The sequence below is a fragment of the Molothrus aeneus genome, chromosome W (assembly GCF_037042795.1).
Source record: "Molothrus aeneus isolate 106 chromosome W, BPBGC_Maene_1.0, whole genome shotgun sequence".
Taxonomy (NCBI): domain Eukaryota; kingdom Metazoa; phylum Chordata; class Aves; order Passeriformes; family Icteridae; genus Molothrus; species Molothrus aeneus.
This window is the reverse complement of record NC_089679.1, coordinates 4,434,532-4,456,905: the sequence shown is the minus strand read 5'-3', so window position 1 is coordinate 4,456,905 and position 22,374 is coordinate 4,434,532. Positions and strand designations below refer to the sequence as shown.

Here is a 22,374-nt window from a genome sequence, read left to right as displayed (position 1 = left end):
TCTGCTTCCGAGTCGCTGCTGGACTCGGTGGGCTCTGTAGAGCAATCCGAGGAGCTGTGGCTCCCTTCAGAATCGGAAGTCGACTGCCAGTGAACTTCCGGTCTCTGCTGCCGTTTTGTTCGGCTTCGGCCCCGCTCCTCCCCTCGGGGGCGGTGCCGCTCCCGCCCCCTGGGCTCGCCCCGCCTCCCGCAGGGAGGGATCTCTCCCATATATGGCGGCATCAGTGGGCGCGGCTCCCGAGTGAGTGTCCGCCCTCTGCCGCACGCCCACGCATGCGCGTCTGCTGGGATCCACAGCTCCCGGCCGGGCATGGGCTCAGCGCTGGTTTCCCGCGCATGCGTGTTCGCGGCTGGCCGCGTCTCCGGGTTCTTCCCGCCGTGGACTGGCGGGCTCCGCCCCTCCTCCCGGCCACCCGCGCCATATTCAAACGGGTAGGGCGGCGGATCCCCTCCGCCGCTCGCCCGCGCGCCAGCCCTCTCGATATTTCGGGCTTCTGCCGCCAATCCCTCCCAAAAGGACCGTGCGAGTCCCTCTGCTTCTTGCGCTAAGTCGGCTATCGGCGGGGAAGGGATGGGCGAGGGGTCCGCGGGCACCCCGGGGGGCTCCGGAGGTGGTCTGGGCCCCGGCGGGTCCCCCGAAGGGGTTCGCGGGTCCCCCGGGGGCTCCGGGGGCTCTGGGCTCGGGGAGGGATGGCATGCGCCCGGCCCCCGCGTTTCCCCGTTTTCAATCGGGTCGCCACTGGGGGGGGTTCACGTTATCGCCCCCTCCCCCCGCTGTGGCGTGATTAACAGACAGGAGCGCGCAGTGTTCCACGCCTCCTGTTCTTCTAATGCTTTGCGTAAGGCGGCTTCTGCCTTCCCCCACGCTTTCAGGCTTTTGCTGCTGCCTGTGGCTTTTGTGTCCTCTGCTAGCGCGACAGTACATTTCTGCCACACCTCAGAGTGTAATATATCTATGGGTCGAGCAATGACCCGAAGCTCTAAGAGTCTCGTCAATGCGAGATTAAAATTCTTGAGCTCACATTTGATTCCCCATTGCATATGTATCAGACTTACGACCTTCGCTATTGTTTCCATACGAATCGCGATTCTTTGGGGCGTCCCCCTGTTTCGCCACAGTCGTTCCCGCGCTGTGGACGCTGTCCCCTGGCCAGGAGTTCCCCCGTCGCCCGGACTCGTCGATCCCGGGTGTCGGCACCACTATGTTGCCTTCTTGTGAAGGCCGCGGTGACCTGGTTTCGGAGTCCAGCACGGCGATCCCCTCCTTGGGATCCCTCGGGGCCAATAACGGACGCTGACACCAATGTGGTGGACGGTTAAAGGCGTTTATTGAGGGGTCTCGAGGGTATTTATGGACTAAGGGGCTTCTCTACGTCAGACAGGGGTTTGGCTATACTTTCTAGGGTTAGTATGGAGTGGAAAGTTACTGGCATGCATAGGTTAGGGGGGCTACATGTCTGGCTACATTCCAAGGGTGATCTTTATCTATGGGGAGAGGGGTAGAAGGATTCCTGTAATTTTCCGTCACAGCCCGAAATCTTCCGAACGCCTGTCCCTATGCCTACTACATAAGAGCCTGTTTGTAATGAATCATTTGTGTGTGTTTGGTGACCACCAAGAACCTCCTGTAATTAGGCATCAAGTTGGCCCTAAAGAAAAGCACAAACAGCCATCCATATGGGTCTTTTACAGAGACCCCAAGACAGGACAGTGGAACAGGCCTGCAGAAGTGGTCTTTGTGGGCAGGGGTTACCTTTGTGTGCTTACCCCAACAGGAAACATCTGGGTCCCGAGCCGGTGGACCAAACTTGCCGTCAGCCATCCTGGATCCAGCAGCCAACGAGGAGAAGAGGCCATTGCTCCGGCTCTACCTGGCGATTGACCCGCTTCTCTGGCCAGCGAGACAACTGATTGACCCTCGATTACTCAACTGGAGGACTCTTGACCAGCTGGCACAGCTGATAGCTACCTTGCCTATTATAGCACCTTGTGGCCTTGCGCACGCTATTTGTAGAGACTGTGGGGACAAGCGTTGCTGCCTTTGGATAAAGATTTTCTGTGGTGGCTGTGAAAGAGATCTCTGGGTGCGTCAGAGTGTGCTGACAGGATTGTGGTGTGTTGAGTGTGGTCGTGAGTGGAGAAGGAAAACAGTGCTTGCTGCATTGCAGGAGGAAACCGGATTACCTGGAATCCAGGGGTTATCCCTATATGAGAGTTGGGAGCAAAGGGAGATTGCTAGGTTAAAGTGGGAAGTACAGTGGCAAGTTAGCAGAATTAAGAGCCAAACAAAGACAAGCATCCTGCAGGAAATCTGTGGTAAACATGTTGACCTGCCAGGACATTGGACGGTTCAACCAAGGCAGATGGAGGAGCTATGTCATCGCCTTAGTATTCTCCCTCCTCCTAGTAGAGACAGCGAGCCACGTAGAAGGCGCAACAGTAGGAGGAGGGCTAGGAATTCCCTGCATGGCCCCAACTCAACCTAAGACCAATATTTGGGTCACTCTCGCAAACCTGACAAATCCAGAGGCCATTTGTTTGTCCTTGTCTTCTTCAGGTAATCCATTTACAACCTGCTTGGTTGGGCTACCAGGGGATCCTTGGCCATGCCCTTCAAGTACATCCACCTGCAGGACCAATGATGCTACGGCAAGTGTAGATAACTGGGACCAATGGGTTTCCCATTTTTCCATAGCATTGCAGGAACCCCAAGAATTGGAACTGTTAGGCTCAGTGATGGCAGATGCATGCCTCAGTTTTAACCATATAAGCCGGGTGCCAGCCAAGAACCATTCCACTATTGTAACCTCCAGCATGGATGTCTACCAAAATGCAACAGCCTGGTGCAATTATACCACAAAGAAAGTATCAGTCTCATCAAATGACCCTATTCAATTGCCGGCAGGTTACTTTTTAATATGTGGAGACCGCGCCTGGCCTGGTATCCCATCTATGCTGTGAGGGGGGCCATGTACAATTGGACGGCTGTCTCTACTTATATCCAACACTTCCATGATACTAAACATGAGCTGCCGCCATCATCGAAGTAAAAGAATGGCCCATGCATTTACTGCTGACTGCAAAGATGATGTAAAATTTTGGTCCCCAGGGGCCATAATTGCGGCATCCTTTCTGGCTCCAGGGGTGGCAGTAGCAGGCACCCGTGCCACCCTAAATAAGTTGGGATGCTGGCTTGCGAAGCAAACCAATGCCACTTCTATGGCGCTTTCTAGCCTTTTGCTTGATGTTGATTCTATTCGCCATGCAACGCTTCAAAATAGAGCTGCAATTGATTTTCTTTTGTTTGCACGAGGCCATGGTTGTGAAGAATTTGAAGGCATGTGTTGCATGAACCTTTCTGACCATTCGCAGTCCATCCACTCCCAGCTCTCTGAGTTGCGGAGGTTAACTGGAAACCTACAGGTAGAATTGGGCTTTGGTATTGATGGATGGCTCAAATCTTTAAGCCTGGGATCATGGCTACACTCTATTGTTAAGGCTGGCATTATAGTAGGCATTATAGCTTTGTTGGTAGTATTAGTTTTGCCTTGCTTTTGCATATGCTTACAAAATATGGTGCAAAGGATGATATCTGCTGCATTTAATCAAACATTGCTTGTGCAAAAAGAAAACAGGGAAATTGTGGAGGAATGGCTACGTGACAGGGGCCACGTTCTGGACCAAGAATCGGGAGGATGCAGCTAATCTGGGTCCCTGCACCTGCAAAACACTGTGTCCTTGAGCATAGCTATGGTACAATAACAAGCAGTGAGAGAGACATGAGAAAAGAAAGATGTAATCCCTAAGGTATGAGGAAGAGCTGATATCATAGTATAGCCAATAGATTCCTTAGCTTGCAGAATATGTATGAGCTTATTACTTGTTGTGCATAAAAGTCTGATGCTCTCTTCAATAAACGAAGCTTGCTAAACACTCATATTGAGCGTCCAAGTTTCCCTCACTGCGACAATCAATTCTCAGTTCATCAAGGAGTGACGAGTTCCTCTTGTGCCATAGGCTTCTCCTGGAAACACAGTTGAGACCTCTTGTGTTTCCATGTCACACGTGGCACCGCCCGGAGATCATTGCCATGGTGACATCTTCTTTCCATGCCCAGTGCTCTCACCACTGCGCATGGACCAGAGCCTCTTCTAGGGTTTTCTTTTTAAGGGTGCTTTGTCCAGTTCCAAAAAGATCACAGTCTCTCACTTTCAGGACACCTGCCCCCCAAACAATTTCACCCCCTGGGGCCGAGGGGTCTCAAGAAGAAGAACAGAGTTCTTCTCTTCTACTGAAGATTGAGGGCACCAACCACTCTCTTTACCCAGCCATCTCTGTTCACACACTCTTTCACTTAACAACACTGCACTCTCTTGGCTCTAAGCCATTGCCTCCCCCTAAATGCAGTCTCTGTCACAGGAAAAATGATTCTGTTCATGGCTATACAAGAAAAGTCTAGCCAAAGGCCACTCCATCACCTCCTCCCACCAAAGAGTCTTCTCCACTTCTCTCGTGGCCTATTTCTTCTTATCTCTATCTCTTTTCTCATTCGACTCCAGGAGGATCAGCATTTGTAAGGTTTCCATCATCTAAGAAAAGGGTTAAAAATCCCAGGCTCTGCCTGTCCAGTACTCCTACGCTGCCCTGCCGGGCACCTTCTTGCCGCACCTCCCCCTTCTCCTTCTCAGCCGACGTGCTATCAAATTTCAAGGTGGCACAGGCACAGGCTGGCGCTCTCTCTCTCTCTCTCTCTCATGGGGGGGCTGCCCGATGACTCTCCAATGTTCCTCCACCCTTCCATCCTGCAAGGGCAAGGGCTTCTTCACCTCCCATCTCTGTCCAAGGCCCTGGCCTACCTCACCCGGCCGCATGGCTTCCCCTCCCCCGCCCAGCACGCTGCCGGGCAGGGAAGATCTGAACCTTTCATTGACCGGAACAAAGAGAAAGTTTTCCTGGGAGTTCTCTGCTTTTAACCCCCTGTGTTCTCAGATGCATATCCATGTCCTCAGTGGCCACACCAGGTGCCAATATTCAAATCTGAGCACCTATTGGTTTGACCACAGCATCCCAAAAAACTCACTTCCTCTCAAACCACGACACATTCCCATGAATAAACAACATAAGCTTCTGACTTCTCCCCCCATCCTTCCTTCTCCTCCTAGCATCTTCCACAGTCGAAGCAGGTGTTGGCACGGGCTGAACAGTGTACTCCCCACTGGCCGGCAACCTAACTTACGCCGGAGCCTCAGTCGACCTCACAATCTTCTCCCTACACCTAACCGGTATCTCTTCAATCCTAGGAACAATCAACTTCATTACAACAGCAATCAATATAAAACCTCCTGCCCTCTCACAATACCAAACCCCCCTATTAGTCTGATCAGTCCTAATTACCGCAGTACTCCTACTTCTGTCCCTTCCAGTCCTTGTCGCAGGAATCACAATACTCCTTACAGACCGTAACCTTAACACCACATTCTTTGACCCTGCAGGGGGAGGAGACCCTGTTCTATACCAACACCTTTTCTGATCCTTCGGCCATCCAGAAGTCTACATGTTAATTCTCCCAGGATTTGGAATCATCTCCCACGTCATAACTTACTATGCAGGTAAAAAAGAACCATTCAGCTACATGGGAATAGTATGAGACATTCTATCTATTGGGTTCCTAGGCTTTATCGTTTGAGCCCACCACATATTCATAGTAGGAATAGACGTTGATACCCGAACATACTTCACATCCGCCACTATAATCATTGCCATTCCAACCGTGCGCCCTCCCCGGTGCTCCCGCCACCCTGCCCGCGCAGCCGCAGCTCCGGCCGAGAGAGAGAGAGACCGCACGACTGCTGCCGCAGCCCGCATGATCCCGCCGTGGGGAGAGAGACTGCCACCGTCGCCGCTGCCTCTACCCGCAGGGGCTACGTCATCCACCTCGCTTCGGTGCTGTGCCCGCCGTGGGAAAGAATAACTCCTGTGCTACGTTGCTTGTTCGAAGCGGCGCAGCCCTGGCACCGTTTATACACGGGAAAGAAATAAAGCAGCTCAGAGAAGCAAGCAGAGAGTCCTTCCTTTTTTCCTTTACCTTGATCCTTTGGCGTAAGGTCCACACTGAATGGCTGTCTCTGGCAGTTTAAGAACCCCAGCCAGTGGCCGTACCACAACCTTGCCTGCCGGCGGCTAAGGCAGGATGTGGCCTCTCCTGGCGGGTGTGCCGGTCACCTCCCACGACTGGGGCGATACGTCAGATGACACTATTATTTTTGGGTCATGAGACTAGGACATTGCTCATGTAAGTTGATTTTGGGTTTAAAAAGTAGTTATAAAACAGGCAATAATTTCCAGGTACTGATCCTAACAAATCTAATTCTTGGGGCTCTAGTTTGCTTTTGTGGTAGTCTGTTATTTTACAGTTTGTTCTTCTGTAATATTCCTTGTTATAAATTTGTAATGGTTTGTTCCTTGTACCCCATTTGCCTTCCCTGATGGTTCAGTCCTGAGTTGTTTAGCCCAAGACTTTCCCGCCAAGTGTGTGTCAATCCCTCTGTCAGTCTCCTTGTACCTCCCTTGTTCCCTTGTCTTACCCTTGTCTGTCAAAGATAGCACACCCTTTTTGCTCTGGAATGTTCCCTGTCCTTCATCCCTTCCTCGAAGTAAGATTGGATTGTATGGTTTGCTCCTTCCTCTTGTTGGCTTCTATTGGATAGCCTTTACCCTGCACCCCTGCCCTAATGCCTTCCTATTGGTGAAAAGTTGTGTCCTCCCCTTATGCCCTCCATTCCTTAAAAGGAGTTCTTTTGCCCTCAGTTGGCATCACTTGTCCCTGACTCCCCTGGGGAAATAAACTTCCTTGGAACTCAAACAAGAGATCACTCCCTATTCCTTTGCCTTGGTTCTTTGTACTGTGCTGCTGCTGTGCCGCCCACGCCACAGCCAACAGCTGCAGGGACCTGCAAGCCCCTGTATGCACTGCCACCTGGGAAAGTCTCCGCACAGATCCGGGGGCGGCCCCTCTCAGACTGCATCAGTCTCGGGGAGTGAGCAGCCAGAGAACATCTCCCTGTGACCGCATCAACGCAGTGTCACGCTTTCATTCTGTGATTGTGTTGTTATACCTGCTTGGAAGCCCTTGCCGTTTGGCTTAATCCCCAACCTTTAGCATATGTCCAATTTTGTGCCACCACTGGTTATGTTACACCAGCGATCCTCCACGCTTGGTTTAATTGCTTCCACATATGGTTTTCCTCCAACTCCTACCCATTTTGCAAAACCAGTGAAGTTACTTATTGGGATACCAATTAAACATGTGCCAAAAGGATCTCCTGGCATGGCTAAGGATAAACAAAAGGAATCCACCCCAGTAGCATTGGCCCAAGTAAGCCACATATTCTGTTGATGCCATCCCGGCGGGTTAATGTCTTCCACACTACAGATGTTGCCACATATCACAAGGAACAGAGAGAAACCTCCAAAAACCAGCACATCTAATTTAAGACTATTCTTCATCCTTAACATCCGCAAAGAGCCCTTCCCCTATGAGATTAGGGATAAAATCCAAACTGACTGTGCCTCTTGCTCTTTGTATTCTTCTTCTATTCCGTCTCCTTTGGTTCTTCTCCTCCCACCTTCAGCTTTGTTTGTTCCCTCTGCTCAGGTCAAACTCCCCATGTCCCAGAAATAAATATTCATTTTCCGCGTTTAATGGCCTTGATCTTCTTCTCTCTCTCCTTTTTCTTGAGCTTCCAAAGTTCGTTATGATACCACTGAATAGCCTGTCCCAATTGCTCCCAAGACTCAAACAAATTCAGTGCTTCTTGACAGGTTTCAGGGGAATTAACCGTTATTCCTGTCATTTGGGATAACACCAGCCAGGTATTAAATTTTTGGGAGTGCCGATGTCTGCACTCTATACACCTTGGGAAGCTCCATCCTTTAAACTCACACCACCTATCTGATCCACACCCCACATATTCTAATCTCATCCAAGGATAACAAAAGCGTTCACAATTCTGAGGGCAATTGATGTTTTCAGGTAGCGTTGGTTGTTGGTTCATTGTTGATATTAGGGATCAGAGTGCCCTTCTCAAGCCAGGGATGACCCCATTTCGCTGGTATCCATCAGGGTTCTTTGTTTGTAATAATACAAACATAAGCCCTTCCCCACATCAGTAAATCTGCAGGTCCTTCCCATAACTCTGTCATAGGATTTTTAAAATGAACTTTTAGGTCAGTGCTCTACCAATTCAGAATCTTTCTGCAAACCTGAGTAATGTGTTATTGCTGGTGGTTCACTATGATTACCTACTAACTCGTGAGCCCTTCTGGCTTGGCCAAATTTATCAATATTAGGAGAAGCAGAGGCCCAAAGTGGTGCCACTAATTGTTCAGCTTTCTCGTTTCCTAAGGCTAGGCCTTCCATCAATCCAGAGTGACTCCGTATATGGGTAGTAAAATAATCCTGTTTGCAAGAATTAAGTAACTGCCATAGTTGCAAAAAGATTTGCCATGACGACTGGTTTTGAATTTCCTTTAGCAATGCTTGCTCCATGTGCTCAACAACACCTACTACGTAGAGAGAATCAGAGAAAATGTTAACGGGATCATTAGGCCATTTTTCGAACACTCTAATAAGAGCACGTAACTCAAGAACCTGTAAAGAATCTCCTGCTCCCTCAAGGATTTCACTGAGCCATTTGCCTCTGTCCTGCCAAGTAAGGCCTGCTTTAGAAATTTTTCGACTGGCATCAGTAAAAACTGTGAGGTGTTGCAGACATCTTTTTATGAAAATCCTTTCTTAGGATTTTTCTTCCTGAGAAGCTGAGAGGCTCCAGGAACAAAATGTAAACAATGGTTATCTGCTGCTGTGGAATGCAACAGGTGCATCTGTGATTGGCCCATCTTGGATGTTTACAATTAATGGCCAACCACAGCCCAGTTAGCTTGGACTCTCTGTCCGAGACACAAACCTTTATTATTCATTCCTTTCTATTCTTACCTTAGCTAGCCTTCTGAGATGATACTTTTCCTTCTATTCTTTTTAGTATAGTTTTAATGTAATATATATATATCATAAAGTAATAAATCAAGCCTTCTGAACATGGAGTCAACCTTCTTGTCTCTTCCCTCACCTGAAAACCCCTGTGACCACCATCACAGTGAGGCCTTCCACAGGTTTTTTTGATTGCCAAGGAAGTTCTTCCACCTGTTGATGCAAAGAAAAAAAGCTTATGAGGGGCAAAATGAGTGCTAATAATACCTGGAAAGTTTAACAATGCCCATTGTAAGGTGTCTGAATTCTGCAATGACCACTGTAAAAAGTCTTTTGTTAGTGGGAGAAGAATATTTTGGGGTTCCATTCCTGCAATTTCCAGTGTCCGCTTTCGTGCCTTGATCACAATTTTTGCTATAGCTTCTATTCGTGTGGTCAAGGATTCATTCAAATTACATGGTAAAAACACCCATTCCAGGATTTTTAGTGGCTGATTAGCCTGGCTATCCCACTGCATTAGGATAGCCATCATGCTTTTCTCTATTCAGCATGGCCAGATAATGGTAAATTAGGGGACCAACAATCTGCAAAGGAATTACCCAATATAGTAGCGATTTGAGTCAAAGCCTTTTGTTGTTTTTCAGTTAGTTTGTGCAGAAAATTGGCTTGATTTCCCCCTTTCAATAGTGGCATTAGGGGCTCATGGTCTTCATTAGTAATGCCACAGGTGCTACAAATCCACTGTATGTCCCCAATTAACTTTTGAACTTTCAAGGTCCAAATTTTCGTATAAATAGTTAATTTTTGGGGCAGAATTTGGGCTTCAGTGATAAGCATACCCAAATATTTCCATAGGGCTTGTTGTTGGACTTTTTCCAGGGCATATTAAAGGCCTGCCTTCTGCAATTGTTGTTGTAAGGCAGGTAGCAGGGTTGCTGTATCCAGGTGTTCTCTTGCTATAATAATACTATCCATGTAATGATAGGTAAGATACTGTGAGTACTGTTTTCTCAGCAGGGCTAGTGCCCAGGCAGCATAGAGTTGGCACATCATGGGAGAATTTCGAATCCCTTGTGGCAATACAACCCATTGATACCTTTTTGCTGCCTCTGCTTTGCTAATGGATGGCACAGAGAAGGCAAACTTCTCACTGTCATCCTTGTGCAGGGGGATTGTGAAAAAGCAATCTTTTAAATCAATAATCAACAGTAGCCAATTGACAAGTAACATTGATGGTGAGGGTAGGCCAGTCTGCAGGGGTCCCATATCCTGCATTACAGCATTAATCACTCGAAGGTCATGTAATAACCTCCATTTTCCTGATTTTTTTGGAATTGTAAAAATGGGTGTGTTCCAGGGGCTTGTAGAAGGTACGTTATGTCCCCTTTCCAATTGCTCATCAACCAGTTCATTAACATGGGCACTTTTTTCTTTAGACAGTGGCCATTGATCAACCCAGATTGGCATTTCTGTTAACCATTTTCATTTTAGGGTTGGCTGCCCCTCAATGACCACTGCTAAAAACCCTCATTGGTGAGACAGAAACCCATCTGGTTCAGTGCATCTCGTCTCAGCAGCCAGATTGTTGTATTCATCACATAAGATCTCACCTGAGCCCAAACATGTGCATCCTCATCAACCCATACTGTTAAGAGTGTGACCCCTGTTTCAGAACCTTGGCCTCAAAGGGAACTAACTGTGCCAGTCTAGTGCCTTTTGGAATATGGATAGGTGGCCTCCAAGTTTGGACCACGATCCCAATATTGCCTAAAAATTTTGCATCAATCAGTCTAGGTAAAAAAAAGCACCTTGTTTTGATGTGGATGATCTTCCTATAAGTAGAGCACTAAATCCATAGCCCAACGATCCATTTCCTGTTGATGGTATGACCTCTACATTGGTGTTTGTCAAAGTGATGTCTACTGCTGTCTCCACATCCACTCCTGCAGATCCTGGTGTTGCTGAGTGGAGGATGTCCAGGTAGCCACCTGGTTGTGGGGGAGCATTTGTGTCATTGTGCGTTCCCCCTTCACGCTCAGTTTTGCGGTTCCCAAGGGGGTTCCATCTCTCTTGTATTTTGATTTACATTCGCTGGTCTGACACCTGAACTTGTCACATCTGTTGCAGGTTTTTTTCACTTATGGCTAGTGAAGTAATAGGAGAACTCCTTAGTTCTAGAAACTGTTACTAATCAACACAGACTGTTGCTCAGCCAAAGCTGTGTTAAATTCCTGAACCCAGAGCAAGAGAACAGACTTCACAGAATTAGAAAGAGTTTATTTTTCTTTCTTTTATATAGCAAAAGGGAGAGTGCATATTAGAGTGGGGCATAGAGTAGGCGATTCGGGAAGTCTGTACTGTCTAATTACCTCAGCCAATAGGGCAAAGAAGAGGGTGATGCAGTGGAAAACTTAGGATAAAAAGGGGGCTGCATCCCCCAACCACTTGAAAGACCCCATGGGAAATGCACCATGGCTTCTCCCTTTATTCCAATAAAGTTACTGGACTCCTCTCTCTCTTTGGGACAAAACCCTCTGGCATCAGGGATTAATTTTCCTAAGAAAATGGGCACTCATCCAGGGTCCTTCTGCCATGCCATGGCAGTGAGTGGGAGCTCAAGGAGCCTCTCACCCAGCTTTGGTGATCAGTTCCCTTTGGTGGCAGCCAGCACTGGGCAATTGGTTGAGTACCCAATAGTGTCCACTCGAGACAGACGAGTAGTGGACTAGAGGGTCCATGAAGAGTCCACAGGGAAGTACCACTGAAAATGTCACCAATCAATGGGATTTTTGGGGAGTAAACCTGAGAGGGCACCCATAGAAGGTCGCATAGATGTTATAGATGGATAATGAGATGATTTTCTCTAGCAATTAAGGGATAACTATTGTGTGAATATTAAAAAAAGCTTTAGTGATGTATAGTTATGTTATTGTAGTTTAGATGTCCTCTGTTCTCCCCATAGTTCCCTTTCCCTCCCAAGTTACAAGAAAGCAGTCTCCACCAATAAATAGCAAAGAAGAGCTGACTGACAGATTTTGGGCGGGGCCAGGGCTGGCTGATGCAACCCCCAGGGGTATAAAAGACTGAGCATCCATCTCGAAGCTGAACTGGCCACGTGGTATCCACGAGGGCAGTTCTCAGCACTGCAAATTTTTCCTTATATAGTCCTTTTGTTGTATTTTTTTCAAGGTTTAATAAACCTTTTTAAATTTTCAAAGTGAGCAGTTGTTTCTCACAATAGGTAAAGCCAGCAACAGGTCCTGGCAAAAGTGATGATGATCCAGAAAGATCTCCGAAGAATCCCTTGGGAGAATGTTGAGCTAGTTTGCACCTTCTCCCAGAGGTAATTAAGGACAATTCATGTCCAGGGGGCAATAAAAGGAGTTGAGAAGGGGTCTTGGCAACAGGGGACAGATGGTGTTGGTATGTTGGGAAAGGATTGGTTGAAGTAGAATGCAGAGGAATATGGTTAAGGCAAATAGTAGCAGAAGGCATTTATCATCAAAATTTGCCGGCTGATCCAGCTGCAGGTTCTTTGTATCCCCAGCTTCCAGGACAGGGAAAGCAAGGAAGTCAGGATTAAGAGGTGTTTCTTTATGCTGGGTGTACTGGCAGGGGCTGTGTTTGGACACTTTGTCAGGACGGGGACTGGCTCTAGTATGTGCTTGTAAGAGCCTGTGAATTAACATTTTTATTGATTCGAAGCATTCATGTGGAATGGTACACATGTTTAGAAATCTGTGGGAGGAAAGAGGTTTATTAACCTGCAGGGGAAAAAAAATTAGCACATGAGAGCTTAATTACTCCTCTCTTGGAGGTGGTAAATTTACCAAAAAAGGGGCAATGATGTGTTGCAATACGACACGAAATGAACGACACTTGCACTCTGAGATGTCCAAGGCAAAAAAGGGGATAGTTTAGTTCTGAACCTCGATATTAATAGAATTCCAAAAGTGACCATGGATTGGAGGATGAAATTGCCACCTCTCCAACCACACTGGTAAAACCAACAGTCCATCAATTCTCTCCTCCTCCAGAAAGGAATACAAAACAATCATTATTTACATGAAAAGTGCGTGAGAAACTCCATTACAAAAATGTAAACATCAGAAGGCTTAGAAGAACTTAGAAGAACAGGGAGACGATGTACATTAGGGGACATCAGGCAGGGTACTTGGAGGAGGCAATAGGCAATTGACTGGTGGATGAAGAAACTCAGAAAGGAATACTTTTGCCAGAACTCTCGAAGACTGTCCTGTTGAGAGTTTTTTTGCAGGACAATGGACATATGCAACATATGCACAATCCAGCCTTCCTAGAAACTGAGTAAGGTCACCATGCCCTTGAAGGACACAAAAGGAGAACACGCTCAAAAGCATACAGTTCAGGATGCAAAGGCAACCAAGAAAAGTGCAGCGAGATGCATGAAGAAGAAAGACTAACTAAAATTAACTGAAATATTAAAATGCGTGCGTAAAGGATTTAACCAATCGTGTATTAGCTTGAGGCATGAATAATAGACAACAGTATAAATATAGCTTGCTTTTTGTAATAAATAGGCTTCACTTGATCATATTGATCATGGCGTGATGTCCCATTAATGACCTTCTGCATATTTTGTTGCCTGAGCAAGGGACCCTGTCATGGTTTGATGCTGGAGCAATGCCGGTGCCCCCATGAAAATATATTTTCCCTAGTGTCTGCTGTGAGATGTGACCAGGAATAGAGCAAAGCAGGCTCCAACTTAGGAATAAAGAAAAAAAACCCTTTATTAACATACAACTATATGTAAAAAGAAACACACACAGAACTCAGAATAAAAACCTTCCAAAAACATTCCTCCTCCCCCACCAAATTTCCAGTACATCACAGTAAGACAAAACCGTGGATTCTCAATTCAGTTACCACCCCTCAGATCACCAACTCTTGGTCCAGCACCACCCTTCAGATAATCAACTCTCAGTTCATCAAGAAGAGAGGAGTCCCTCTTGTACCATAGGCTTCCCCTGGAAACACAATTGAAACCTCATGTGTTTCCATGTCACACGTGGCACAGCCCGGAGAACATTTGCCATTGTGACATCTTCCTTCCATGTCCAGTGCTCTCACCACTGCACATGGACCAGAGCTGCTTCTAGGGTTCCCTTTTTAGGATGCTTTGCCCAGTTCCAAAAAAAGCACAGTCTCTCACTTTCGGGACATCTGTCCCCCCCAAATTCACCCCCTGGGGCCGAGGGGTCTTGAGAACAGAGATCTTCTTCTTCCCTGAAGATCGAGGGCACCAACCACCCTCCTCACCTGTTGTCTCTGTTCACGCACTACTTCACATAACATCACTGCACTCTCTTGGCTCCAAGCCATTGCCTCCCCCTAAATGCAGTCTCTGTGTCACAGGAAAAATGGTTCTGTCCATGGCTATACAAGAAAAGTCCAGCCAAAGGCCACTCCATCATCTCCTCCCACTCAGGATTCTTCTCAACTTCTTTGGACATCTTTCATTTGCACAAACTTTCATCACACTTGCCCATTTCCTGCTATTCCATCTCTATCTCTCTCCTCATTCAGCTCCAGGAGGATCAGTATTTGTACGGTTTCCATCATCCAAGAAAATGGTTAAAATCCTGGGCTTTGCCTGCCCAGAACTCTCCCAAGGCTTCCGGGCACCTCCCTGCTGCACTCCCCCACCCCCCGTTCTCCTTCTTGGCCGACCATGCTGCCAGCACATGATATCAAATTTCAAGTTGGCACAAGCACAGGCACAGGCTCTCTCTCTCTCTGGGGGGGGGGCACTGCCTGATGCCTCTCAGTGTTCCTCCACCCTTCCATCCTACAGGGGCCTTCACCTCCCTTCTCTGTCCAAGGCCCTGGCCTACCTCACCCAGCCGCATGGCTTCCTCTCCCCCACCCAGCCCACAGCTGAGCAGGGGAGCTCTGACCTCTTTCACCCACCGGAACCAAGAGAAAGTTTTCCTGGGAGTTCTCTATTTTTAACCCCCTCTGTTCTCAGAGGCGTATCCATGTCCTCAGTGGCCACACCAGGTGCCAATATTCAAATCTGAGCACCTGTTGTTTCGACCACCAAACTCCCAAAAAACTCACTTCCTTTTCAAACCAGGACAGGCCCAAAGATGGCTATTTCACTGCTGTGAGAGATACAGCAACAGCCTTCAGGAGGTGGACAAGCTGGTCGAAAGTATCCTCGCTGCCCTGGCGAGAAGCAAAGGTGGATAAAGGAGCTCCAATTGAAGAAGAATTGATCTCGCCCTGATCAGGTGAGCAGCCGGGGAGGAATGGGGTTGGACCATGAAAGAGATGGGGTCCAGAAACTCCTCCAACATATCCTCTCTAAGAGAGGGCAGAAATATGATGCTTCCAATCTGAAGGGACTTATTTACTGGGCATGTGAATGAAACCTCATACCAGGAGTGCAGGTCACTTTTGAGGTATCAACATGGGAAGCCGTGGGTGGCATGTTGTGGGACTGTATTTCTTCAGGAGGACGTGAGGCTAAAAAGGCATCTAAATATGCTACCCTGTGGAAAAACATCATAGAGGTATTACGGGTGATGAAGGCAGAAAAGAAAGCTGCTGCAGAAGCTTGCATTGCTTTTTCCCCAAGCCCCAACCCTGAGCCACAGGCATTTCCTGCTAGCAAGTTATTTTCAACTACATTAGATGTTCCTTCGCACTGCACAGGACCCTCTAGCCCAGTTCCACTAACCAAAGAGGAACTCAAAACCTCAGGATCCTCAGATGAGAAACAGAGTCAAGAAGCAGGCTCCCTCGGAGGTTCCAGCTGCCAACCCGAGAATAAAAGTATACAGGAAAAGGGGGCAGCTGATGGTGAAGTTTTAGAAATAACACACTCATCATCTGAAGATGAGGCTGAAGAAGAAAAGACAGATTCAGGATCTGCCTCAGTAGAAGTAGAGGACGAATCAAAAGCTTTGGTAGACAATTTGGAAGTTCGGGAGTTAGAGCTATATCCCGAAATAGAAACAGCACAAAAAAGAAAGTGGAAAGGAGTTATTATGGAAGCAATAATTGAGGGGACATTCTCCCCTAGTACTATAGAAGCCTTACCTGTGGTAACCCAAGCTGCAGGGTGAGGATGGGAGCCATTTGATTGGAAGATATTAGAAAAATTGAAAAGCGTTGTTACACAATATGGCTTGAAATCTCAATTAGCACAATTGTATTGCAATTCATTTTTACAGCAGATACCTTTATTCCAGCTGATGTTCAAACTCTGGTTAGATTAATCATGCCCCCTCATCAGCAGATTCAGTTTTATAAGAATTGGGAAGGGGCATGTAAAAAAGAGGAAGCAAGACCTTGGGCTCAGGGGGACCCATTGTTTGGAATTACAGCACAACAGTTATTAGGAGAAGGTCCCTGGTCCACAGCAACTGCCCAAGCCCGAAGTATCGATGAAGTTTTGCATTTAAGCCAACAACTTGCATACAGCTCAATCCTTGCATTGCCTGTTGGGCTGCATACTCAGGCTTTTACACAGATATGTCAAGGGGGAAATGAGGACTTTGATAAATTCATAGACCGCTTGCATAGAGCTATTTATGATCACCCTGATTTGGATCCAGAAACAAAGCAGAAGCTGTTTAAGATGCTTGCCTTTTATAATGCTAACAATAAGACTCTGCAGATTTTAGGCACGTTGCAAAAGGGAGCTGTCAGCGATGGACAGAGATGGGAAGACTGACTCGGTGATCAGAATCCAATTTGATTGTGGGATACAAGCGCTTATATACTATTTCAGGGAGACTAGTAATGTGTACTACAATGATTGGGTTAAAATCACATACACAAACTTATGCATATAACAACATCTCTTGCTTGCAGAGTTTAATGGGATTTTCTTTTTCCAGTAAACCCGTTTGATTTAATCTTCTTGCAATCCAGGTCTAATTTTCAAAGTTCCGTTTGCTTTTGCCAAGGCATCCTGTTATCAAATCTCTTATGTTAACCAGGTCCAAAGTCCATCATCTGTCTTGTGTCCCCCAACATTCCAACAGGGAGCAGAAGTTGTTGACATGCTAGAATTAATGACTAGAACCACAGAGAGACAAAAGGCTGCCTATGTGGCTGCTACGGTACAAGGCACCGTAAAGCCACTACTTTCAAAATTAGAAAAGAAGGCAGAAGGGAAAAATGTCAAATGTTTTGGGTGAGGGAAGGTCAGACATGTATGGAGTCAATGTTGATCTGTGCCAATAAAGAAATTTTGCTCCATCTGCAAGAAGGATAATCACCACACGAGAGACGGCAGGTTCCAGGGAAACGGACCATGGAGCACTACTCCAAGAGCGAAGACACAAGCTTGGGGAGCTGCATGGGTGGCTCGACCCCCTCTGGAGGACTTTACTCACTCCAATCCGCAACTCCTGGAAGCGCCGGAATGGACGTGGAAACCACAATAGACCTTACCATCACTGACTCTGCAGTACATCTGGTAGAGACTAATGTAAAGGGACCTCTGGGGGGTGGGCTTAGTGCTTTCCTGTTAGGAAGATCATCTGCTAGCAAAAGGGGACTGGATGTAATTCCTGGGGTTATTGATGCAGACTATCAAGGGGTTATCAAAATTATGGTTAGGACATTTTTCCTTCCTGTATCTATCCCTAAAGGATCACTAATTGCTCAACTTGTTCCTTCTAAGTCTTGTGTTCCCTGTACAGGATTGAAGGAGTGGGGAACAGGCGGTTTTGGTTCCACAGGTAACCCAGAAGTGTACTGGGCAATGGACATTACGAGAGGTAAACCGGATAAGCAGGTAACCCTGACACATCCCAATGGTAATTCTATCACCAAGAGACTCACAATTGATACTGGAGCAGATGTAACAATCATTTCAAGCACTATATGGCCCAAAAATTGGCCAGTAGTCAATCCTGTTTTGGGAATTGCAGGGATTGGTGGAACTCAAGCAACTCGATTAAGTAGGGAAGTAATTACTTTTACTTTCCCAGATGGAGTGAGCGTAACAAGACCTTATGTCATGCAGACTCACGGAAATTTGCTAGGTTTAATTGGCAGGGATTTGTTAAGTCAACTGAAGGCCACAATTGTCACACAGCCTTTTCAATAGCGGCCACTGGGGGGCAGCCATTCCTCAAAATTAGCTGGACTACCGATACCCCTATATGGATTGATCAGTGGCCGCTGCCAAAGGAAAAGCTGCTCAAGGTTCAAGAGTTGGTTCAAGAACAACTTGAGGTTGGTCATATAAGACCATCAACTAGCCCATGGAACACGCCTATTTTTACAATTCCAAAAAAGAGTGGGGAATGGACGTTGTTGCACGATCTTAGAGCAGTCAGCGCAGTAATGCAGAGTATGGGAGCATTACAACCTGGACTCCCATCCCCTGTTATGTTACCTGAGTCCTGGGATTTATTGATCTCAAAGACTGTTTTTTCACTATTCCCTTACACCCTGAGGATACCAGTCATTTTGCTTTCTCAGTCCCCTCCATCAACAAAGCAGAACCCTACAAGAGATATGAATGGGTATTTTTGCCACAAGGAATGCGTAACTCGCCCACTATGTGCCAGGTTTACGTAGCCTGGGCATTAGAGCCAGTCCGGCAGCAATTTCCTAACTGTAATATATATCATTACATGGACGATATCTTGGTGGCAGGACAGCAATTGGACTTTGAAAATGTTTTAGCAAGCATGACAACTATTCTAGAACAGAGAGGGTTGAAAATTGCCCCTAAAAAGGTACAGCGTTCAGCTCCATGGAAGTATCTTGGGTGACACATTGATCAAGCTGTAATGAAACCTCAGAAGATTACCATTACTACCAAGATAAAAACTGTACGTGATGTTCAAAAATTAGTAGGAGATAGACAATGGATTAGAACTATTTGTGGAATAACTAATGAAGACCTTGAACCGTTAATACAGCTGCTAGGCACCTCATCCCAGGCAGACGAGCACCGATCACTGGATAGGATGCAACAACAAGCCTTGGAACACATAGCCTCAAAGGTTGCCACAGCACATGCGCAATGCTTGATCGAAGGTGTCCCAGTTCAATTGACGATCATCAACCATAGCAAGGAGGGTGACCAGTATACCAAACATCATTTTGCAATAATTTGTCAATGGACAGAGACTCAGGCTAATCTTTTAACCATTCTGGAATGGGTATTTTTACCTGTGCGACAGCCTAGAACCATTACCACTTGCCTAGAACTATTTGCTCAATTAATCATGAAAGGCAGAGGGAGGATACTAGAAATTTGGGGACAGAAACCATACGCTATTGCAGTACCTTTAGCCAATTGGTATCTAGAATGGGGAATTAGGCATTCTGTACCCTTACAAATAGCCTTTACTGATTATGGCGGAAGAGTTCACAATACCTATCTGCAACATCGTGTGTTGTCCTTGTTAGAGCAGCAGCAGCTGGAGGACAGACCATGGTGATCTGAATGTCTGGTACTAGGACTAACAATATTTACTGATGCAGGCAAACAGTCTAAAAGGGCTGCTTGTATGTGGCAGCAAAAGGGTTCATGGAATCAGCATATAATTCCTGGGGAAGTAGGAAATACATTGCAAACCTTGGAGTTGAAGGCAGTTATTTGGGCCTTTGAGAATTGGAACAATCAGGCTATTAACATTGTTTCTGATTCACTTTATGTGGTTGGCTGTGTACAACACCTTGAAAGGGCGGTAGTTAAGGAAGTTAATAACAAACATTTGTATTCACTTTTAAGCCAACTACTGAGAAATTTGAACCAACGCTGACAGGAGTATTTTATTACTCATGTTCGCAGTCATCAAAATCTCCCTGGTCGGTCTGAAGGTAACGCTCGAGCTGATCAGTTGGTAGCCGCTGTCTGGCCAATGCCAACCTCCCATAAATTTCAACAAGCAAAAAATTCTCATGCCTTTTTACATCAATCTGCAAAGATGTTGGTTAAACAATTTGGTATCCCCCTCACTGATGCCACAGGCATTGTACGATCCTGCCCAGATTGTCAAAGGGATGGCATTGGCTTAAGCACTGCTGTTAACCCAAGAGGTTCCCAACCTTTGCAATTATGGTAAATGAATGTAAAACATGTAGCAGAATTTGACCAGAAGAGGTTTGTGCATGTGTGTATTGATACTTACTCTTGTGTTGTATGGGCTACCCCTTTAACAGGTGAGACAGCACGTCATGTTGAGAAACATTTGTACAATTGCTTTGCAGTGTTGGGAGTCCCTTTAGAGATCAAGACAGATAGTGGCCCTGCTTATTGTTCTTTAAAGTTTCAACGTTTCTGCAACTTATGGGGTATTCAACATGATACCAGTATTCCACACAACCCTACAGGTCAGGCAATTACTGAGTGAGCCCATCAGACATTCAAGGGCATGCTGCAAAAACAAAAAGGGGGAATGATAGGGTTATCCCCAGAAGAAAGGACAGCTAAGGCTATCTTTGTACTTAATTATCTCAGAACAACAGGAGATAGGGACGAACCACCTATTCTTGTGCATCAAGCCCTCATACGTAGGCCAAGTGAGGAATTACCTGATGGTATTCAAGTCATATTTAAAAGCCCAGAAACGGGGATGTGGGATGGGCCAGCAACAGTGAAATTAATAGGAAGAGGTTACATGTGCTTACTTAGAGATAAGGGAATTAGCTGGATTCTGGCTAAGTGGGTGAAACCTTACCTAAAGTCACACCTGCCAGCTAATGCTCTGTCCAGAAGCAGAATGTCGGCGACAACACCAACTCCAGACGCAGCTGAACCCGATACTCCAGCACCTGATGGTTGAAAAACAGTTGAACTTTTTTCCACAGCTATTAACAGATGTGGGCCAGCTACCTGGACCTGGGGTTACATTAACCAGTAACGACAGCTTACCACTGTTGCAGTGTGTCGCCATTTCCTGTCTCACCTATGCCATCCCCCTCAAGGATGCCAACCTTTCACCCTCCCCCTTTGCCCTCCTGCCTGGCACCTTCCAGCAAGGCGTCATGCGATTGGCAGATGCCCCCCAGGCCTGGGCTCATTGGTTTGTCCTAGCGTCCACATCCCCTGACCCTTCCCCTGCTCACACCTGGTTGGCCCTCACCTGTCTGTCCCCTCCCCCTGTCCCCAGGGCTTAAAAAGGACACGAGACCATGCGGTCGGTGTCTCTGCCATGGTTCTGTCGTCTCTGCCAGCTCTGTCTGGAGCTGTTGCCAGATTCAGAAACCTACCATGCTACAATAAAACTCTGGATCTAAGCTCCTCGGCAGAACCTGCTCCTTTTCTCTTCACCGTCTGAATCTTTTCCACCAAAGGTAAACTGAGTTTCTATTTTGCCTGGACTTGCTCTGAGCACCCAGCTGCAGCACCCAGCCAGCCAAAGGCATCTCTGGGGTGAAAAACGCCACAGCTGCCGCCTTTGGTCCAGCAGCGAGGCCAGACGAAGCCAGGCAGGACACACCCTGAAACATTCGGGGATTAATATTTAATATAGTGGCGCCCAACGTCCGGCTGCACGGACCTGCAGCCCCAAAAGGAACTTCAGAACCTTGGAAAAGCGTTACAGTAGCTTTGCTTCCACTGGAAAGAGCTGTGGTTGCACGGCTCTCCAGAAGAGACTTTGGGACTGTTCTGATCCCACAAAAAGCCTCGAGGAACACATTGCGCCTCTGGAAAGTGAAGCTCCTTTCTGGTGAGCAAATTTTCCAGGGGAGAATAGGGGAGCCCCTTCCTGCCCAAGGGGTCCTATTCAAGTGAAGAGACCAGCCTGCCTGACCTTGCCAGGAACTGCTTCGATTTCGGTGAGTATTTCTGCTCCTTGGGGGGGGTAGAACCTCAAAAACCCGTCTTTGCCGTGAGACGAGTTCCTTTTTGCTCTTTGCATTTTAGGCTGCGCAGCCCTGCGGTGATAAGGTTGTTCCCTCTGTAAAGCTTTAACTCTGCGGCGTGTTCTCGCCGCTTTTGGAATTGGCGCCAGCTCGGAGGAGCGGGACGGCTCTGCCTGCCCCTCCCCCTGGCTCGGCAGCGTGCCCGGCTCTCGGTGCGGGGAGGCTGCATTCCCGCGGGCGGGGTCCCGACTCCCTGCTGCTCCTGCCCGCGGCAATTTTAAAAGCAGTGTATACAGCTGCATTGTGAAAGCTTTCGTCTGTAATCGCCTTTTAACTGTAGTTTTTTTTTTCTTTTTTTGAAATTGGTAGCTGATTTTGGTTTTGTATTCGGTCGGCGGGAATTTGTTCTGTGCCATTTACATCTAAGATGGGCTCGAAACTAAACACAGCACAAAAAGGAGTGTATTATCATATTATTGGAATTTTAGTTAATGCAAACGTAAAGTTCTCAAAAGGAAAATTGAAACAGTTTATAAGGTGGCTTTTTCTGCACTTCCCACA

At 47.0% G+C, this 22,374-nt stretch overlaps 1 long non-coding RNA gene across 1 annotated transcript; it reads left to right on the top strand.

Moving 5' to 3' along the window:
* Nucleotides 1–379: 379 nt before the first annotated feature.
* LOC136568528 (uncharacterized) lies at nt 380–3,936 on the top strand. The gene is made up of 2 exons (XR_010785235.1): nt 380–520; nt 1,775–3,936. It is a non-coding gene; the product is annotated as an uncharacterized lncRNA (long non-coding RNA).
* Nucleotides 3,937–22,374: the final 18,438 nt, after the last annotated feature.